This window comes from Petromyzon marinus, chromosome 26 (assembly GCF_048934315.1).
Source record: "Petromyzon marinus isolate PM22_M1 ecotype Great Lakes invasive population chromosome 26, UKy_Petmar_22M1.pri1.0, whole genome shotgun sequence".
NCBI lineage: Eukaryota > Metazoa > Chordata > Hyperoartia > Petromyzontiformes > Petromyzontidae > Petromyzon > Petromyzon marinus.
This window is the reverse complement of record NC_133692.1, coordinates 513,961-533,517: the sequence shown is the minus strand read 5'-3', so window position 1 is coordinate 533,517 and position 19,557 is coordinate 513,961. Positions and strand designations below refer to the sequence as shown.

The window sequence follows — 19,557 nt, the reverse complement described above, 5'->3', positions numbered from 1 at the left end:
CCTTGTACACTTCGGGGTGCGACAGGGATGTCCTCTGGCTCCCACATTATTTAACATCTATTTCGACCACGTAGTTCGTGAAGCCTTCAATAGCTGTACCGGGGGAATCTCCATATGGTACAGATATAATGGGAGGCTGATCGATGCCAGGGTGCGGTCAAGGGATGGCTCCCTATTGCTCAACCACGTTATGTATGCTGATGATTTGGTAATAGCTGCTCATTCAGAGGAGGAGTTGGAGACGCTGCTGCTGAGACTGGAGCGTGCTACTAAGAGATGGGGCCTTACCATCAGCCCCACCAAAACTAAGCACCTGCCTGGGTATTTTGTACCATCTGACACTCCACCCCCACAACTCCCAATCGGTGATGGGGCAGTTGTGGAGAGTGGAGAGTTTCCCATACCTGGGAAGTGTGCTTATGACCGGCTCCAGTTTAACAGCAGAGGTCTCACTCCGAATCAGTCGAGCGGCAATATCTTTTCATCGGTTGCGTAACGCTGTGTGGAAGCTACCTGGTCTGTCGCTCCGCACTAAGCTTCAGGTCTTCTCGGCCACGGTCATTCCCTCCCTTTTCTATGCTTGCGAAACGTGGACCCCCCTAATGGAACATCTTCGCCGGTTAGAAACATTTAGGCTAGCCTGCCTACGATCCATCCTGGGTTTAACCAGACTGGATTGTGTGAGGAGCTCACAAATCCTTGAAAGATCTGTGAAGGTCCCATCAGTGAGCTCCTCCGGCAGGCAAGGCTGCGTTGGCTGGGTCATGTAGCCCGCATGCCCAGCCACCGCATGCCGAAACAGCTTTTGTTCGGCCGGATTGAGGGGGCTAAACGGGCGCGGCACGGGCTAGAGAAGAGATGGAGTGATGTGGTACAGGAGGACGTGGAGCTGAGTGGACTTGCCGATGACTGGTACCAGCGGTGTCAAGATCGGCCTCTGTGGAGGAGGCTCGTGAAGGACTCTACTGGGCAGTTGGAGGTAGTCGCCCTCCAACAACAACGGAGGGCGGAGGAGCGACGCTCACAACAACGAGCGGAGCGCCGGGTGGCTAAAGCACAGCAGGTTGGCACAGTAGGGGGCACAGGTGGTGCATCAGCCAGTCATCTCAGTCAGTCGACCCGTGGCACCTGGGTCTGCCCCGTGACCTCCTGCCAGCGGGCGTTCGACACTCCACGTGGCCTCAAGGTGCACATGTCCTGGCACAAGCGTCGTGGTGACGTCACCGCCACTTAGTGGCGAATGGCGGTTGTTGTTGTGTGTGTGATACTGTTAGCGTGACACTGTGAGTCTTTGAGTGTGTGTGTGACACTGTGAGTGTGACACTGTGAGTGTGTGTGTGATACTGTGTGTGATACTGTGTGTGTGACACTGTGAGTGTGACACTGAGTGTGTGTGATACTGTGAGTATGTGTATGAGACTGTGAATCTGTGTGTGAGACTGTGAGTCTGTGTGTGTGTCTGTGTGTGACACTGTGAGTGTGGCACTGTGAGTCTGTGTGAGTCTGTGTGACACTGTGAGTGTGACAATGAGTGTGTGTGTGAGACTGTAAGTCTGTGTGTGAGACTGAGTCTGTGTGTGACACTGTGTGTGAGTCTGTGAGTGTGTGTGTCACACTGTGAGTGTGACACTGAGTGTGTGTGTGTGACACTGTGTGACACTGAGTGTGTGTGTGTGAGTCTGTGTGTGTGACACTGTGAGTCTGTGTGTGACACTGTGAGTCTGTGTGAGTGTGTGTGACCCTGTGAGTGTGACACTGAGTGTGTGTGTGACACTGTGAGTCTGTGTGAGTCTGTGTGTGACACTGTGCGTCTGTGTGTGACAGAGTGTGTGTGTGACACTGAGTGTGTGTGTGTGACACTGTGAGTGTGATACTGAGTGTGTGTGTGACACTGTGAGTCTGTGTGTGACACTGAGTCTGTGTGTGAAAGAGTGTGTGTGTGACACTGTGAGTCTGTGTGAGTGTGTGTGTGACACTGTGAGTGTGGCACTCTGTGTGTGTGACACTGTAAGTGTGACACTGAGTCTGTGTATGACACTGTGAGTCTGTGTGTGACACTGTGAGTCTGTGTGAGTGTGTGTCTGGCACTGTGTGACACTGAGTGTGAGTCTGTGAGTGTGTGTGTCACACTGTGAGTGTGACACTGAGTGTGTGTGTGTGACACTGTGTGACACTGAGTGTGTGTGTGTGAGTCTGTGTGTGTGACACTGTGAGTCTGTGTGTGACACTGTGAGTCTGTGTGAGTGTGTGTGACCCTGTGAGTGTGACACTGAGTGTGTGTGTGACACTGTGAGTCTGTGTGAGTCTGTGTGTGACACTGTGCGTCTGTGTGTGACAGAGTGTGTGTGTGACACTGAGTGTGTGTGTGTGACACTGTGAGTGTGATACTGAGTGTGTGTGTGACACTGTGAGTCTGTGTGTGACACTGAGTCTGTGTGTGAAAGAGTGTGTGTGTGACACTGTGAGTCTGTGTGAGTGTGTGTGTGACACTGTGAGTGTGGCACTCTGTGTGTGTGACACTGTAAGTGTGACACTGAGTCTGTGTATGACACTGTGAGTCTGTGTGTGACACTGTGAGTCTGTGTGAGTGTGTGTCTGGCACTGTGTGACACTGAGTGTGAGTGTGACACTGTGAGTGTGTGTATGATACTGTGAGTCTGTGTGAGTGTGTGTGTGTGACACTGTGAGTGTGACACTGAGTGTGTGTGACACTGTGAGTGTGTGTGTGTGACACTGTGAGTCTGTGTGAGTGTGTGAGTGTGTGTGTGTGACACTGTGAGTGTCTTGCCCCTACAGTCTGTTAAGGCTATATGGGGGAGCTTTGTCTTCGTGTAACACTGAGTATGTGTGTGACACTGAGTGTGTGTGTGTGACACCGTGAGTGTGACACTGAGTGTGTGTGTGTGTGACACTGTGAGTGTATGTGTGTGACACTGTGTGTGTGTTTGTGACACTGTGAGTCTGTGTGTGTGACACTGTGAGTGTGACACTGAGTGTGTGTGTGACACTGTGAGTGTGTGTGTGTTTTGTGTAGTGGGGAGCGATAGTGTAGCGGTTAGCGCGCTGCGCTATGAACCTGGCGACCCGGGTTCGATTCCCGCTCACGGCCAACACCAGTGACGATTATCTGAACCGGTCCCGGGCCTCCCCTAGGTCGACTCAGCCTCAAATGAGTACCTGGTGCGGTGTGTAAACATTGCCACTAGGGAGACAAAGGCGGTCGGGCGTGGTGCTGGCCACCCACCCCCTCGTGTACCGTTCCGGCCTTCATAGGTGCTCGCTAACACCACTTGCCCCTACAGTCTGTTAAGGCTATATGGGGGATCTTTGTCTTGTTTTTGTGTGTGTGACACTGTGAGTCTGTGTGTGACAGAGTGTGTGAGTGACACTGTGAGTGTGTGTGACACTGTGACTTGCCCCTACAGTCTGTTAAGGCTATATGGGGGATCTTTGTCTTCGTGTGACACTGAGTGTGTGTGTGACACTGAGTGTGTGTGTGTGTGACACTGTGAGTCTGTGCGTGACACTGTGAGTCTGTGTGTGACAGAGTGTGTGTGTGACACTGTGAGTCTGTGTGAGTGTGTGTGACACTGTGAGTGTGGCACTCTGTGTGTGTGACACTGTGAGTGTGTGTGTGTGACACTGTGAGTGTGACACTGAGTGTGTGTGACACTGTGAGTCTGTGTGAGTGTGTGTGTGACACTGTGAGTCTGTGTGAGTGTGTGTGTGACACTGTGAGTGTGACACTGAGTGTGTGTGTGACACTGAGTGTGTGTGTGTGACACTGTGTGTGTGAGTGTGTGTGTGTGACACTGTGAGTGTGTGTGTGACACTGTGAGTGTGTGTGTGACACTGTGAGTGTGACACTGAGTGTGTGTGACACTGTGAGTCTGTGTGAGTGTGTGTGTGACACTGTGAGTGTGACACTGAGTGTGTGACACTGAGTGTGTGTGTGTGACACTGTGAGTGTGTGTGTGACACTGTGAGTGTGTGTGTGACACTGTGAGTGTGACACTGAGTGTGTGTGTGACACTGAGTGTGTGTGTGTGACACTGTGTTTGTGAGTGTGTGTGTGACACTGTGAGTGTGTGTGTGACACTGTGAGTGTGACACTGAGTGTGTGTGTGACACTGTGTGTGTGTGACACTGTGTGTGTGTGACGCTGTGTGTGTGACGCCTTGACCGCTACTCACTTCACCAAGGGAAGTTCAGCAGCAGCAGACGAGGAGGAGGCGGCTGGAAGCGACGACTCGCGGCTGGCTACACTCAGCTGTAGCCCAGCTATGGGAGGCTGCTATCCTAGGCTACGGACCATACTGCGAGGCTATGATGGAACACGCTGCTGTACATACAGTCCGTGTCAGCAATGCGAAAACAGTGCGCCATGCTATGATGCAGCTGCCTATAAGCTGTAATAGGGGACAGCTTAAGCTCGGCTATGTGAGGCTGCGCCCGATATCCTGTGCTAGGCTGCAGGGCTGTCCGTCCATAGGCTATGATGAGGCGACATCCAGGCAGGCTGTGCCCAGCTACTGACTGCGCTGCCGCTGCTGTGCACGACGCTCGTGTAGGCTGTAGCTTGCGCAGTCCTAGTTTTCTCTACTGAAGTCTACACCGCTACAGCCTCACTATAAAACTATTGTTGTGCTGTAGTCTGTGAGTCTGTGTAGTCTACCCTGCTGGAGTCTACCCTGCTGGAGTCACCCCCGCTGTAGACCACCCCCGCTGTAGTCCACCAGGAGCATCTTCCTCCTCCTCCTCGTCTCGCGTGGCGCAGTGGGGAGGCACGCGGAAGTGTGAGCCCGAGGGTGTGTGTGTTGGTGTGTGTGTCGGTGTGTGTGTGTGTGTGTAGGGGTGTGTGTGTTGGTGTGTGTCGGTGTGTGTGTGTCGGTGTGTGTGTGTCGGTGTGTGTGTTGGTGTGTGTCGGTGTGTGTGTGTAGGAGTGTGTGTGTCGGTGTGTGTGTGTGTAGGGGGGTGTGTGTGTCGGTGTGTGTGTGTCGATGTGTGTGTGTGTCGGTGTGTGTGTAGGGGTGTGTGTGTCGATGTGTGTGTGTAGGGGTGTGTGTGTGTCGGTGTGTGTGTCGGTGTGTCTGTGTCGGTGTGTGTGTGTCGGGGTGTGTGTGTGTCAGTGTGTGTGTAGGGGTTTGTGTGTGTCGGTGTGTGTGTGTAGGGGAGTGTGTCAGTGTGTGTGTGTAGGGGTGTGTGTCGGGGTGTGTGTGTCGGTGTGTGTGTCAGTGTGGCCTGGCACAAGCGTCGTGGTGACGTCACCGCCACTTAGTGGCGAATGGCGGTTGTTGTTGTGTCAGTGCGTGTGTCGGTGTGTGTGTGTAGACCTACATCTCTGCTTTATTGACCTGGTCAAGGCCTATGACACCATCAATAGGCCTGGCCTCTGGGTTGTTCTTCGTGCTTTTGGAGTCCCTGACCCTCTGCTAACGATCATTAAGGACCTTAATGATGGTGAGCGGGCCCGGGTAAAACTACGTGGCCGGGAGTCAGAGCCATTCCCTGTACACCTTGGGGTGCGACAGGGATGTCCTCTGGCTCCCACATTACTTAACATCTATTTTTACCACGTAGTTCGTGAAGCCTTCAATAGCTGTACCGGGGGAATCTCCATATGGTACAGATATAATGGGAGGCTGATCGATGCCCGGGTGCGGTCAAGGGATGGCTCCCTATTGCTCAACCACGTTATGTATGCCGATGATTTGGTAATAGCTGCTCATTCAGAGGAGGAGTTGGAGATGCTACTGCTGAGACTGGAACGTGCCACTAAGAGATGGGGCCTTACCATCAGTCTCACCAAAACTAAGCACCTGCCTGGGTATTTTGTACCATCGGACACTCCACCCCCCACACCTCCCAATCGGTGATGGGGCAGTTGTCGAGAGAGTGGAGAGTTTCCCATACCTGGGCAGTGTGCTTATGACCGGTTCCAGTTTAACAGCAGAGGTCTCACTCCGAATCAGTCGAGCGGCAATATCTTTTCATCGGTTGCGTAACGCTGTGTGGAAGCTACCTGGTCTGTCGCTCCGCACTAAGCTTCAGGTCTTCTCGGCCACGGTCATTCCCTCCCTTCTCTACGCTTGCGAAACGTGGACCCCCCTAATGGAACATCTTCGCCGGTTAGAAACATTTAGGCTAGCCTGCCTACGATCCATCTTGGGTTTAACCAGGCTGGATTGTGTGAGGAGCTCACAAATCCTTGAAAGATCTGGGCAAGGTCCCATCAGTGAGCTCCTCCGGCAGGCAAGGCTGCGTTGGCTGGGTCATGTAGCCCGCATGCCCAGCCACCGCATGCCGAAACAGCTTTTGTTCGGCCAAATCGAGGGGGCTAAACGGGCGGGACACGGGCTAGAGAAGAGATGGAGTGACAGTACAGGAGGACGTGGAGCTGAGTGGACTTGCCGATGACTGGTACCAGCGGTGTCAAGATCGGCCTCTGTGGAGGAGGCTTGTGAAGGATGCTACTGGGCAGTTGGAGGCAGTCGGATGTGTGTCAGTGTGTGTGTAGGGGTGTGTGTCAGTGTGTGTGTGTAGGGGTGTGTGTGTAGGGGTGTGTATGTGTCAGTGTGTGTGTCAGTGTGTGTAGGGGTGTGTGCGGAGCGATAGTGTAGCGGTTAGCGCGCTGCGCTATGAACCTGACCACCCGGGTTCGATTCCCGCTCACGGCCAACACCAGTGACGATTATCTGTACCGGTCCCGGGCCTCCCCTAGGTCGACTCAGCCTCAAATGAGTACCTGGTGCGGTATGTAAACATTGCTACTAGGGAGACAAAGGCGGTCGGGCGTGGTGCTGGCCACCCACCCCCTCGTGTACCGTTCCGGCCTTCATAGGTGCTCGCTAACAGCACTTGCCCCTACAGTCTGTTAAGGCTATATGGGGAATATTTGTTATCTTTGTTGTGTAGGGGTGTGTGTCTGTAGGGGTGCAGTACGTGTTTGTGTAGGGGTGTGCGTGTAAGTGTGTCAATGTGTGTGAGTGTGTCAATGTGAGAGGGCGGTGTGTTTTCTAGTCTTGAGTGTCGATCAAAACAAGCCGCACGTCACAGCAGCCACAGCACACCCGGCATGCACACAGCAGCAGTGCTGCTCTGCTGCTGCTGCTCGCGCCCGGCTTCATTTTATCCGGAACTCTCCAGGACTGAGCTCCGACAATTTTAATTATAAACTCCTCGTGAGATCACAAAAGGGATATGGACGTAGAGATGAGTATTGAGATGAGCGAAGAAAGAAAGAGACAAGACAGAGATGCGTCGAGATGACAGAGATTCGGACACACGTGTCGTGAGATCAGAAACCAGCTGTGGACAAGATGGAGATTTGGGATGTAATTCGTATTTAGTGTAAATTTGCATCCATATGTGTTCATGAATGTATGGCCCCCTGTACTGGTCGAGCTTCTACCTTGTGCCTCCTCAGGTTGCAGTGATGCCCATTTAGTCCATGGGCAGAGCAAATATCGGCACCCATCTAAGGGGGAAAACGTTACACGTTACGATTTATTCGCACCTCCTATTAGCATGGTCGACTACGTACGGCGCGAAATAAGTTCAGCATGCATACTTGATAACTCCACTCATTTCAGGTGATTATGATCAGTTACCTTCATACGCTCATGTTGAGGTTGCTGAGTGGTGAGCCAGTGGTATGCAGGGCTCCGCCTGGCGAACGTCCCAAGCGGTTGATGCCGTCGAGTGGGTGAAGCGGGCACGCCGAGTGGGTGAAGAGGGCACGCCGCGGGCACGTCGAGTGGGTGAAGAGGGCACGTCGAGTGGGTGAAGAGGGCACGTCGAGTGGGTGAAGAGGGCACGCCGAGTGGGTGAAGAGGGCACGCCGAGTGGGTGAAGAGGGCACGCCGTGTGGGTGAAGCAGGCACGTCGAGTGGGTGAAGCAGGCACGTCGAGTGGGTGAAGAGGGCACGTCGAGTGGGTGAAGCGGGCACGTCGAGTGGGTGAACAGGGCACGTCGAGTGGGTGAAGAGGGCACGTCGAGTGGGTGAAACGGGCACGCCGAGTGGGTGAAGAGGGCACGCCGAGTGGGTGAAGAGGGCACGCCGAGTGGGTGAAGAGGGCACGCCGAGTGGGTGAAGAGGGCACGCCGAGTGGGTGAAGAGGGCACGCCGAGTGGGTGAAGAGGGCACGTCGAGTGGGTGAAGAGGGCACGCCGAGTGGGTGAAGAGGGCACGTCGAGTGGGTGAAGAGGGCACGCCGAGTGGCCTTCCCATGCGGTCCACGGGTTGAGATCCGTGGCAGCAGTCCGACTTGTCGTGGAGTTCGTGCGGGGCTCTCCCGAGGGTGTGAATTGGATTCTGGAATCCCGTGGCCACTGTTGACTTGTATTGTACGTCGAATTTATTATCGCCAGTCTCCCTTGGCCTTAATGGGGGTGTTTTGTTACAGGTCAACTCTGAACCCAACTCATTCCACCCAGCCACTCTATTTAAACCATATTAAATATGAACGATATAACAAGAATGCAGGATCCTTGCCAATCGCTGTATTACTTTCAACTCCTCTGCATGCCTCGAACACTGTTTTGAACAGTCATGTAAAACGATTATTTAACTGAGTACTCGCAGCTATGGATATCAAAAACTGATGTCAATATTTTAAGCAGCGGATGAAAATGTTATTTCACGGATGCTCTCGTAACCGAAATGTGACGTTGGCGGTCTTCTGTGCGGCAGGAGACAGACGCAGTGGGGAACACTCAACCGAGATTTTATTTTACCAGGCAAAGCCCACTGAACTATGAGATCTTTTTCGAGAATGGTGCCAAGGTGGCGTGATGTTAATTCCCTCGGCTGGTATATTTGAGGTCGTGGTTTTGATCCCGACCCTGACGCCTGTTGTATATTTGGAGTTGGCGTGTCTCTCTCTCCGTAGTCGCGTGGATTTTTCCCCAGGAACTCCGGTTTTTGTGTCCACATTTAGTTGGCCTTACCTGGTCAAATAAAACACATTTTAGTTTAGTTCCACGAGGGGCGACTTTACAGCCTCCCTCGGCCCCCATATCCTGGCCTTGCTCGTCCCTCCCAGTGGCAGTGCAGCCCCTGGCCCGCCGAGCTGCACTGATGGACTTTTGCAATTTTGTACTCAAATAAAACAAATTAATTTAGTGACTTGTTTTACTTTCATATACTTTGCACTCCTATCGGTGTTTGCTGCTGTTGTAACTTTCTTACCCGCCGCTCCTACTGGCCATCTGTGAAAAAAGAGCTTCATAGCTCATCGGATTCCTCCGTCCTGCTGCAGTCTCAATACAGATTCAGATTCTGAGTCACGCACCGCAAGGTCCTTGCATGCAGCAGCAGCAGCACGTCCGGGCGCATTCCACTTCGTCCACTGCCGACTCCAGCAACAACCACCAGGTCGGACAGACGAGATATGTTTTACGCGCAGCAAAGACAAAGATCCCCCTACGCAAGCTGTGGGGGCCAATGCTTTGTTACAATAATGATAATCATGATTCACATTTGTGAATTGGAGAATTCCGTCCGTAGATCCCACCCGCTGTGCCCCGTGTGTAGAGCCCAGAACGACGCTGGCTTTGATTTACATCGCGTCGATATTATCGCCGCACCTTTCAGGAACGTGTATTTATTGTTTGAGTGTTATACTTGTAAGTGATAAATAATATTAAAAAGACAGCCTGACTAAATCTATATCTTCTGTAATAATTCAAATTATAAACAAATAGCAACACATTTCCCCCCGTAAAACATTTGCACTCTTTCCTTACAGCCACCATACAGCCTAACACCTGTAGACATACCTTTAAAGCGATAAAGATGCGTAATAGGATGTATTGACTACATATATTGTGTAAATTACTCTCGAAGTTCTGAACATAAACTGTCATCCGTTTTTTAATAAACTACAAAAGCACATAAACGTATCTTTCACTTTAGTTTTCAAGAGAGGTTATATTACATCTCGATAGATACAGTAGTCTACGATGTAGATATCTAACAAGCGTCAGGTTTTCGTATGGACTGATGGTTTAGATGCAGATTCCTCGCATCAATTCACTCTCAATCCACGTGGATCAGCCCCCACCCCCATGATTAGGGGCCCAGGGCACGTGCCCCCTGTGCCCCCACCCCCCGCTGTGCACGCGTGGCGAACAGAATCCCACGGAAGTTTGGACGATAAAAACATGTCAGGTTTTGTATGTGTGGAGTCCGCGTGTTGCTTTCTTCAAGCCAGGCGACAATTGTCTATTGTGCTGATGATGCAACCTTTAAAAGCAGCACGGCCAGCAGGCTCGGCACGCCGCCGTGGGTGGTGTGTGTCGGTGTGGGGAGCGGTGGTGCAGCGGTTAGCGAGCTGCGCTACGAACCCAGCTCACTCCGGGTTCGATCCCCGCTCACGGTCAACACGAGTTGACGATTATCTGAGCCGGTCTTGGGCTTCCCCTAGATCGACTCAGCCTCAACTGAGTACCTGGTGCGTGTGTAAACATCGCTGGGCGTGGCGTTGGCCACCCACCCCATAGTGTGCCGTTCCCGCCTTCATAGGTGCTACTCGCTGAACAGCACTTGACCCAAACGTCTGTTCACGCTACACGGGGGACCTTTGTCTATCTTTGTGTATGTTTAGTGTGACTATATAGAGCAGCAGACATCGTCCTGACCACGACCATCCGCTCTGTGTCGCCTCGCATCTCACGTTGACTGTGACCCCACAACACAAGCTGTGGCGTCTGTACACGAAACACGCTGTTGGGTGACTGCTGCTGCTGCCGCAACTGCTGCTGTGTTGCCGGCACACTCGGCGCATCCGTCAGCAACAGCGTGGCCTTAAAAGGCAAAGCACACACGCGTGTGTTCGACTTCTTTCGCACCGTACGTAGCCAACCGCGCCAATCGGAGGCGCAGGAGAAGGAAAATTTCCCGCTTTTTATACAGCAACACCCCTGTTCACGTCGGGGAGATGCGTGCCTGAGCGATGTGACGACGAATACCGAAACGAGGTAAATCAATGCGATGTTACAGGGTGGTAGTGGTGGTGGTGGAGACTGAGAGGCGACGTATAACGAGGCGACGTCAGTGAGTGGGGGTTGATGCGACGTGGGGGTTGAGGCGACGTGAGGGTTGAGGCGACGTGGGGGTTGAGGCGACGTGGGGGTTGAGGCGACGTGAGTGAGTGGGAGGGTTGAGGCGACGTGGGGGTTGAGGCGACGTGAGGGTTGAGGCGACGTGGGGTTTGAGGCGACGTGGGGGTTGAGGCGACGTGGAGGTTGAGGCGACGTGGGGGTTGAGGCGACGTGGGAGTTGAGGCGACGTGGGAGTTGAGGCGACGTGAGTGAGTGGGGGTTGAAGCGACGTGGGGATTAAGGCGACGTGAGAGTGAGTGGGAGGGTTGAGGCGACGTGGGGGTTGAGGCGACGTGGGGGTTGAGGCGACGTGAGACTGTGTGGGAGGGTTGAGGCGACGTGGGGGTTGAGGCGACGTGGGGATTGAAGCGACGTGAGAGTGGGGGTTGAGGCGACGTGGGGGTTGAGGCGACGTGAGAGTGGGGGTTGAGGCGACTTGGAGGTTGAGGCGACGTGAGAGTGTGAGGGTTGAGGCGACGCTAATCATCGGGTAGCGGCGTTCATAATAAAGTGACGACATTTTTGCGAAACGACGTAGAAGGGGGGAGACATACATCGGGGTTTTATTCTCATCGCCGACGTTTTGGGCAATGGCCCTTCTTCACAGCCTGTGGCATTCAGAAGCCCCATTGCCCGAAACGTCGACTACTATATACGTTGCCCTTTAAGAGCACGGTTACTGACGAATTAATGTTGAGTTTACTTCCATTGTGGTTCTTTAGTGTGTCGAGTCTATGAACGAACTGTGTTTCGTGTCCCCCGCGCCTCCGATTCGCGCGGCGGCTACGTACGGTGCGAAAGAAGTTCAACATACATTCATACATTTACATTGCAGGCAGTCTCCGCTTTTACGACACAACGCGATCCTGGATATTCCGTCGCCGTAGATTGGATCGTTCTAAATCAGATCGTCGTAAATAGGACTATTTTCCCCATAGTAGAAATATCACTTTCCGATGTTTTTCCTTTTATCGGTCATATTTAAGAGGATTTAATAGGTTGAAAAAAAAATCTACACAAACACTCGAGAATAACAAAAGCCCCACGCCAAGTCCCGTCGGAAACCAGACTCACTCTGTTCAAACGTTTTCGGAGTCGTGTCGCAAAATGTATCGTAAATCGATCCACCGTCGCATTATATAAACGGCGTTAATTGGGATCGTCGTAAATGCCGTCCGTCGTAAATCCGAGATCGCGTGCATACGATATAGATCTTGAGGAATATACGAAAGGGACTTGATCTCTGACAGGAGGAGTGTGATCCTGGGATCAAAGCTCAGCTGCACTGATTGTGCCTCTACGCTGCTATGGACATCGCGCGAACATTCCTCACGTAGCGAGGGAGGGAGGGAGTCCCCCTAGGCCGCCCCCCCCCCCACCTCTTCAGCCCCCACCTCTTCACGGCGCATTCCTGCAGGGGCTCGGGTCATTTGTCAGGCCGCCCGCCCGCATTCAGCAAATGGGCCCCCGATCGTGGCGCTCAGCCTGCATCACAAAGCACGGCCTCTTCACTGCAACCGCGGCGCATTTCTGGGAAGGCCGCGTGCCGCCGGCGTTACAGCATTTTTGGAAGAGAAATGCCCCAGTGTTGCGTTTCAAGTCGAGTTTGTGCGCTCGGCTGCACAGCTCCATCTGTCTGGGATCCCCCGTTGCCTGGTTTCCATGAAAAATGTCTTGAAGATGAATTCCCAAGAGCGCGTTTTGGATTTTGGCAACCAGACCCAGCCTTCCAGACGGAGTTCACTTCCCACATCATCATCATAAGCGATACTGGGCCAATGAGATGAATCAATCTGCCCGTGCTGTGAGAGTGCCACGCTGGGAAGTGTTCTTCCCCCCACATTTCGAAACATGCATTTCGATTATTTGAATAATTTGGCTGCTATTAATTTCCACACGATGAGCCACTCTGTTGAGCCATTATCATTCGTGATAGCGAGGTCGCGTCTGAACAACGAGACTCTTCTCATTGTTCTGAGATAGCCCTCGGAGGTGAGTGATGCAAGCCATGCGCTCTACAACATTTTTTATTTAAACTATATTTTTTTATTTTACCAGATAAGGTCCCATTGAGCTATGCAGCTTTTTTTCGGAAGTGACCTGGCCACAAAATGATAGCTCAACGAAATGGCTTAGCACGTGGAAATGTATCGCAGTCAAATACTCTAAAAGCATGATTCTAAGTGTGGAGAACCAGGAGAAAATCCCACGCGACCACGCGGAGAGAGAGACGCAAACTCCAAATATACAGCGGGCGCCAGGATCGGGATCGAACCCACGGCCTCCTGCACACCAAGCGATGGAGTTAGCTGCAGTCTCAAGGTCACCTCAGCGAATACCTTGAGCTTGTCTGTCAGGATCTAACAAATAAATATATTGGTTTTATTTAAAACGCTGTTTTTTTTTATCAGAGGCGATTTTGCGACGATCCAAAAACGTCCCGCATTTTTCTGAGGCTCTCCTCCGTAAGAACAATTTTCGTTGTTTGTGTTATTGGTGCTCGTGGTTGAAAGGTTAAGTGGCTCACGTGTTGCATCACTGCAATAACACGGCCGTGTGATGATTTGTATTCTAATCCAACGGCTGATGATATGCTCGGTGGGGTTATTTGCGATTCACTGCGGGTTTTCCCCTCACGGTTCCAGGAAACCGACATGCTGAACTTTTACCTCCAACGTTAAGAAGATTTATTTAACCTTTGCATGCCTTGCAAAGATATTTTTACCAAAATAAAACAACATCCACCAACATTTCCTGCTCGCTAAACGTTCTTGTGCAATGTTAAAACGATCCCTGGTCGGGTGCGGGTAACTTTGTGAATGAGTTTGAGATTCCTGAGCAGGTTAATAATGTGTGCGGCGTGGGCTGGGCTCCACTGTCATGCTCGGCCACCGCATGCCGAGCATCTTCAAGTTGGCCAGATAGAGGGGGGCTAGACGGGCACGGAACGGGCTAGAGAAGAGACGGGGTGATGTGGTGCAGGAGGATGTGGAGCTGAGTAGACTTGCCGATGACTGGTACCAAAGGTGTCAAGATCGGCCTCTGTGGAGGAGGCTCGTGAAGGACGCTGCTACGGGGGAGTTGGAAGCAGTCGCCCTACAGCAACAACGGAAGGCAGAGCAGCGACGCTCACAACAACGAGTGTAGCGCCGGGCAGCTAAAGCGCAGAGAGTTGGCACAGTAGGGGAACACAATTGGTGCATCTGCCAGTCAACCCATGGCACCTGCAGGATCTGTCCCGTGACCTCCTGCCAGCGAGCCTTCGACACTTCACATGACGGCCTCAAAGTGCACCTAGCCTGGCACAAGCGCCGTGGTGACGTTTCCGCCACTTAGTGACGAACGGCGACGATTGTTGTTGCACCACTGTCAAGGCGCCCGCCCGCACGGGGAGTGTGTTGGGTCGTCTCACGCCCAATCGTCACGGCGGGGGATTTCCAGGCCGACCGCGGCTCCGGTCGCCTTGGCGTCGCGGAAATGTCTCTTCGTTAAATAAAGAAACCGCTTACCCCTGGGTTCTTGTCACGAGTACTGTACCCGTATTCCTCGCCGTGTTCGCTCATCCCATTGTTTACATGCACCGAGTTGCATTCTTCACGATTTTTAAAGGACGATCGGTTTTTTTTTCCACCATGTAATTTGTCCAAGCCAACTTATATCACAGGAAATAATTTCCTTTCATATCGCCTCACGTTTGTGTATTATTTAGTTTCTCCTGTCACGTGACTACTGTTGCCCTGATTTATATTTGCTTCGTTGTTGTGGTTGCTTCGTTGTTAACATCTCGCCACTGCGCTGGCGAAATGTTAACTCCCTCGCCTGGTATACAGGTGGTCGTGGGTTCGATCCCGACCGTGACGCCTGCTGTATATTTGGAGTTTGCACGTTCTCCCCGTGGTCGCGTGGATTTTTCTCCACATTTAGAAACATGCATTTCGATTATTTGGCTTATATAAATGTCCACGTGATGATGAGCCACTTCGTTGGGCTATAATTTGTGACCAGGTAGCTTCCGAAAAAAAGCTAAACGGCTCAGTGGGTCTTACCTGGTAAAATAAAAAAAATAGCTTAGTTTACAGTAATTTACTTTAATGGTCTTCCCAATAACCCACTAATCCACCCCAATAAAGAACATTCCAATGATAAAAATTCGTTGTTTCCCACGCGATAACAAACAAATGTTGGAAAATGTTATAAATGCGCCAATTAATTCAAGCCCGGGGCTTGTCTGCAGCGAGGTCTGCGTGTCGCCTTGCACGCCAGGACACCGAGAGACATTTGTTCAGATACTCAGGTTTATTGAAGAATCAACAATGTATTTATCTACATTGTATCCCACACAAAGATTGCTTTCGGGTAGGCTGCCCAAACACAACACTCTGTACACGGGGTAAGTATGTAGATATATGTTGAACTTATTTCGCACCGCACGTAGCCAACCGTGCTAATCGGAGGTGCGGGGGAAGGACAACAAACTAAACACAAAAAAGCAGTTTTAAAGAAATTAGTTTTCAATCTCGATTTAAAATCAGTGATCTCCCTTCTGCAAATGTAAGAGGAGAAAGGGCCAGCGAGGCTGTATTGCGGGTATCATTGTCACGTGACATGCAAGATCAGATCATTGATCCACTCGCGCTCCCACCATGCACTTATAAAGGGAATATCCTTTCCTCAAAGGTTCAGCCCTGCAAATTACTTGCTCAAGTCAGTGTTGGTGGAAGGGGCCTCCACTGGAGAGAAGTCAAAGGGGAAGTCGGGAGGTGAATGAGGAATTTTAACTCTCAGACGAGTAATTTAAAAACGGAACTTCTTGACATTTTCAGTTCCTCATTCATTGAAAATAATTTTCTTACGTGTCCACATGTCATGCACATTCACACAGGCGTACGTGTGTATGTATGTAAAACTTATTTCGCACCGTACGTGGCCAACCGTGCTAATTGGAGGTGCGGGGGAAGGACAACAACACTAAACGAAGACACCAGACACAGCCCTCGTTTCGACCGGGAGCATTGCGCCAAGTCCGGCGCAACGCACGAGGGGGGCACCTGTGGAAAAGAGCTTCATAGCTCATCGGATTCCTCCAGGATACGTGACGAAGCCAGCGATCACTGCAACCAATAACTCTCCGCTGTACGGACCCACACGAGGCTAGGTCAGGTTATAAGATAGCTGCCGGGGTTTCTCATTAGCAGCCAGGAATAAAACTCGGGGTGAAAACTTTACAGCGTCGTTACAGATCCGCCACGTGGCCGCTCCACAACGACTTTACGAATGCCCCAAAGGGACATTCCAGGGGAGTCTCGAACATTCAATTATTGCGCCCTCCCATACGCCCCCATACCGTAACAAAGACATGGCCGTCACCTACCCCCAACTCTATATTTGCCCCCCAAAGACAAAGGTACCCCGTGTAGCCTTAGCAAACATTTGTGGCAAGTGCTGTTCGCGAGTGGCGCCTATGGAGGCCGCACGGCACACGGTGAGGGGGGGGGGGGGGTTACCAGCACCACGCCCGGCCGCCTTTTTTGTATCCCGAGTGGCGATGTTCACACACCGCACCAAGTATTCATTTGAGGCTGAGTAGACCTAGTGGAGGCCTAGGACCGGTTCAAATAATCGTCACTACCTCCCCACATGGCAGTAGCCATGTAGAATATACTCTACATGTGTATTCATGCACACACACGAAGTGTGAACCGCACAAATGTATGCACGACACAAATGCACCACACTTCTCAAGCCAGTCTCTACCCACGGCAAATGGGAGATTCTCCCAGCTCAGCAAATAAATGTTCAGTTACCAAACTGTAAAATATACAACGCCTGTTGTATATTTTAGAGTTTGCGTCTCTCTCTCCGTGGTTGCATGGATTTTTCTCGGGATCCTCCTGTTTTCCCTCAATATTTAGAATCAACATCCGTTTAGAGTATTTGGCTGCTATACATTTCCATATGGTAAGCCACTTCCTTGAGCTATCATGTGGCCAGGTCGCTTCTGAAAAATAACTCCATAGTTCAGTGGGCCTTATCTCGTAATATATATTTGTTTTAACTCTGTGAGTATTGCAGGTGGGCGCATCTCGCTAGACCAGGTGAACTCAAGATCACTCATCCACAACTATTCTCAAGTCTCGCTCCTCTCTTACACGGTGTGAATGCAGCCCATCGCCTCTAAAGGTGATTCAAAATCCATGTATTGTCTACGTCTCTCTTAATATTTCGCACGCAATTTGGATACAAATAATTCAACGTAGCTGCTGCCCAAAAGTGTTTAGAACCACCTAGTTTCGTCTCTAGGCGGTTCAAAATGGTATCTCCATTCTGCCACCTGTCCTCATTTGAGCTATTAAAATACTTGTGAATAATCTAATGAAACACATACATATAATAAGAGATATTTAGAAATGCATGCCTTCTTTTCACAGTTCCTAAACGATTGTTCAGTGTTCCCGATTGCAAAAGGGGCATCATTACACTCGTTTCTCCACGAGGCAGCGGCCCCCTCTTGGGCTCCAAAATTTGCCGACACTTTCAGCAGCCGTTAAAAGACCGTGGAAACAGGAAGCCGCTCTTTAACGTTGGCACTTAACCAAAGTTTCCACGAGCAGTTTCACGGGAGCAAGAGTCACGCCGCAGCCACGCAGGGCCACGGAGAGCCAGCTCGTCCGCACCACCAGTCTCGTGGCTTCATCTCCGCAGCTCCTTCCTATCACTCAAAGACAACGATCCCCGCCACATAGCCTGTAACAGACTGATGGGGCAATTGCATGTTAGTGAGCAGCACCTATGAAGGCCGGCACGGCGCACGAGAGGGCGGGTGGTCAAAAACAAGCCCGGCCGTCTTTGTCTCCCTCGTGGCGATGTTTCCACAACACACCAGGTACTAATTTGAGGCCGAGCCAATCGAGGGGAGGCCCAGGACCGGTTCAGATACATTCGCAACTGTTATTGATTGTGAGTGGGAATCAAAACTCGGTTCGCCGAGTTCGTAATAACCAGCACGACAAAGGGAGCATATACAATTCCTCCGTATGCCACTTCAATGGATACATTCTCTAGGAAGGCAATTAGTAGCAGGGTTGCATTTCTCACACTGCACCCAGCAACGTTTGTTAGACAATATTAATATAATAATTTGGTGACACGAATGACAAAGGCCAATTTTACTTCTTGTAAATTATGCAACATGGCCTTTAATTCTCACTCAGAACATTCCCTGTGGACAAAATCCGAGCGATTGGCAAGTGCGGGCAGTACACCTCTAATAGTCCTGTAGAGAGGAGTGGTGGCGCCGTGGTTAATGCACTGCACGATGAACATCACTTACCTTAAATCTTGACTTATCGTTTACCTTCTAAATCTGATTCCTGGCTGAGATGAGGGCCAAGTGAACATCGTGGTCAACTATGGTTTTCACCCCCCATAAAGGATCCGGAAACAGGGCACCTTCATCCAGCAGTGGATTCACAAAAGTCTGTAAATAACTGATTTATTTCTCATCCTTTATTTATTCAGGAAAGTCTCCGTGGCGTATACAACGCTAAACTTTGCAGCAGCATTTCTCTTGACATTCGCGAAGTCGATTAGCAGCGCCTCGCAGAGCACCACGTGGACTCGTATTCCAAATGGCTACACGTCCAAGGCAGGAGCACGGGGATTCGTGTGGGGAGAGCGACACAGACTCGTGACTCGACGATCATCCACGGCTATATTTGCTGCAAAGGAATCCGCAGAGACGAATCCAGCAGCCAGGCAATCAACGAGAGGCAACAAGAAGCCGCATTGTCGTACCGAGTGGGAAAACGACGCGCGTCCGATTGCCCAGCCGGCAGCAGAGCAATGAGGCAACGTGAACCTCCCCAGCCACGGAACGATTCAACGCCGCTCCAGAGGACACCACCTCCGATTGGCGCGGTTAGCTACGGGCGGCACGAACGACGTTCACAATGAATCTTGACTTAAAGCTTTCGTGACTGCAGGAATTCATATTCTTTGCGTCTTTTGGTAAAGTCACGTAGATGGGTTCCAAGAAAATAACAATCGAAACGTCGTAGTGATTTGTTATTTTTTTGTTATTTTCTTTGAACATATCTACGTGACTTACCGAAAGACCCAAAGAATACGTTCACCATACATACACTTTAGGTCGCCAGAGCTTGCACGTAACATTTTAAACATGTCCTCAATATGCCCCCATCTTAGTTGTACAGAAACACCCCGATTCACGTCTCCCCATTTTTCCTCGTTTCACAAAATACGTCGTCACTTTATTATCAACACCGCTACCCGCCGATAATTATCGTCGCTTGCACCCCATGCTAACGTCGCTGACAGCATTGTCCGTTCCTTCTCGTTATCCGTCGCCTCTCAGCCATCGCATCCACCACCACCACCACTCACTACTACCGTGTAACATCGCTTTGATTGACATCGTTTCGATATTCGTCGGC

The 19,557-nt window shown here is 51.3% G+C and overlaps 1 protein-coding gene across 2 annotated transcripts in view; it reads right to left on the bottom strand.

The window, feature by feature from the left end:
* The window catches only part of UNKL (unk like zinc finger), a 39,152-nt gene extending 33,845 nt beyond the window's left edge, over positions 1-5,307 (bottom strand). For both annotated transcript variants that reach the window (XR_012945383.1, XM_032960964.2), the window contains exon 1: positions 4,194-5,307. The gene's annotated coding sequence lies outside the window, so the exon portion shown is untranslated. The remainder of the gene's footprint in view (positions 1-4,193) is intronic.
* Between the last annotated feature and the right edge of the window lie 14,250 nt (positions 5,308-19,557).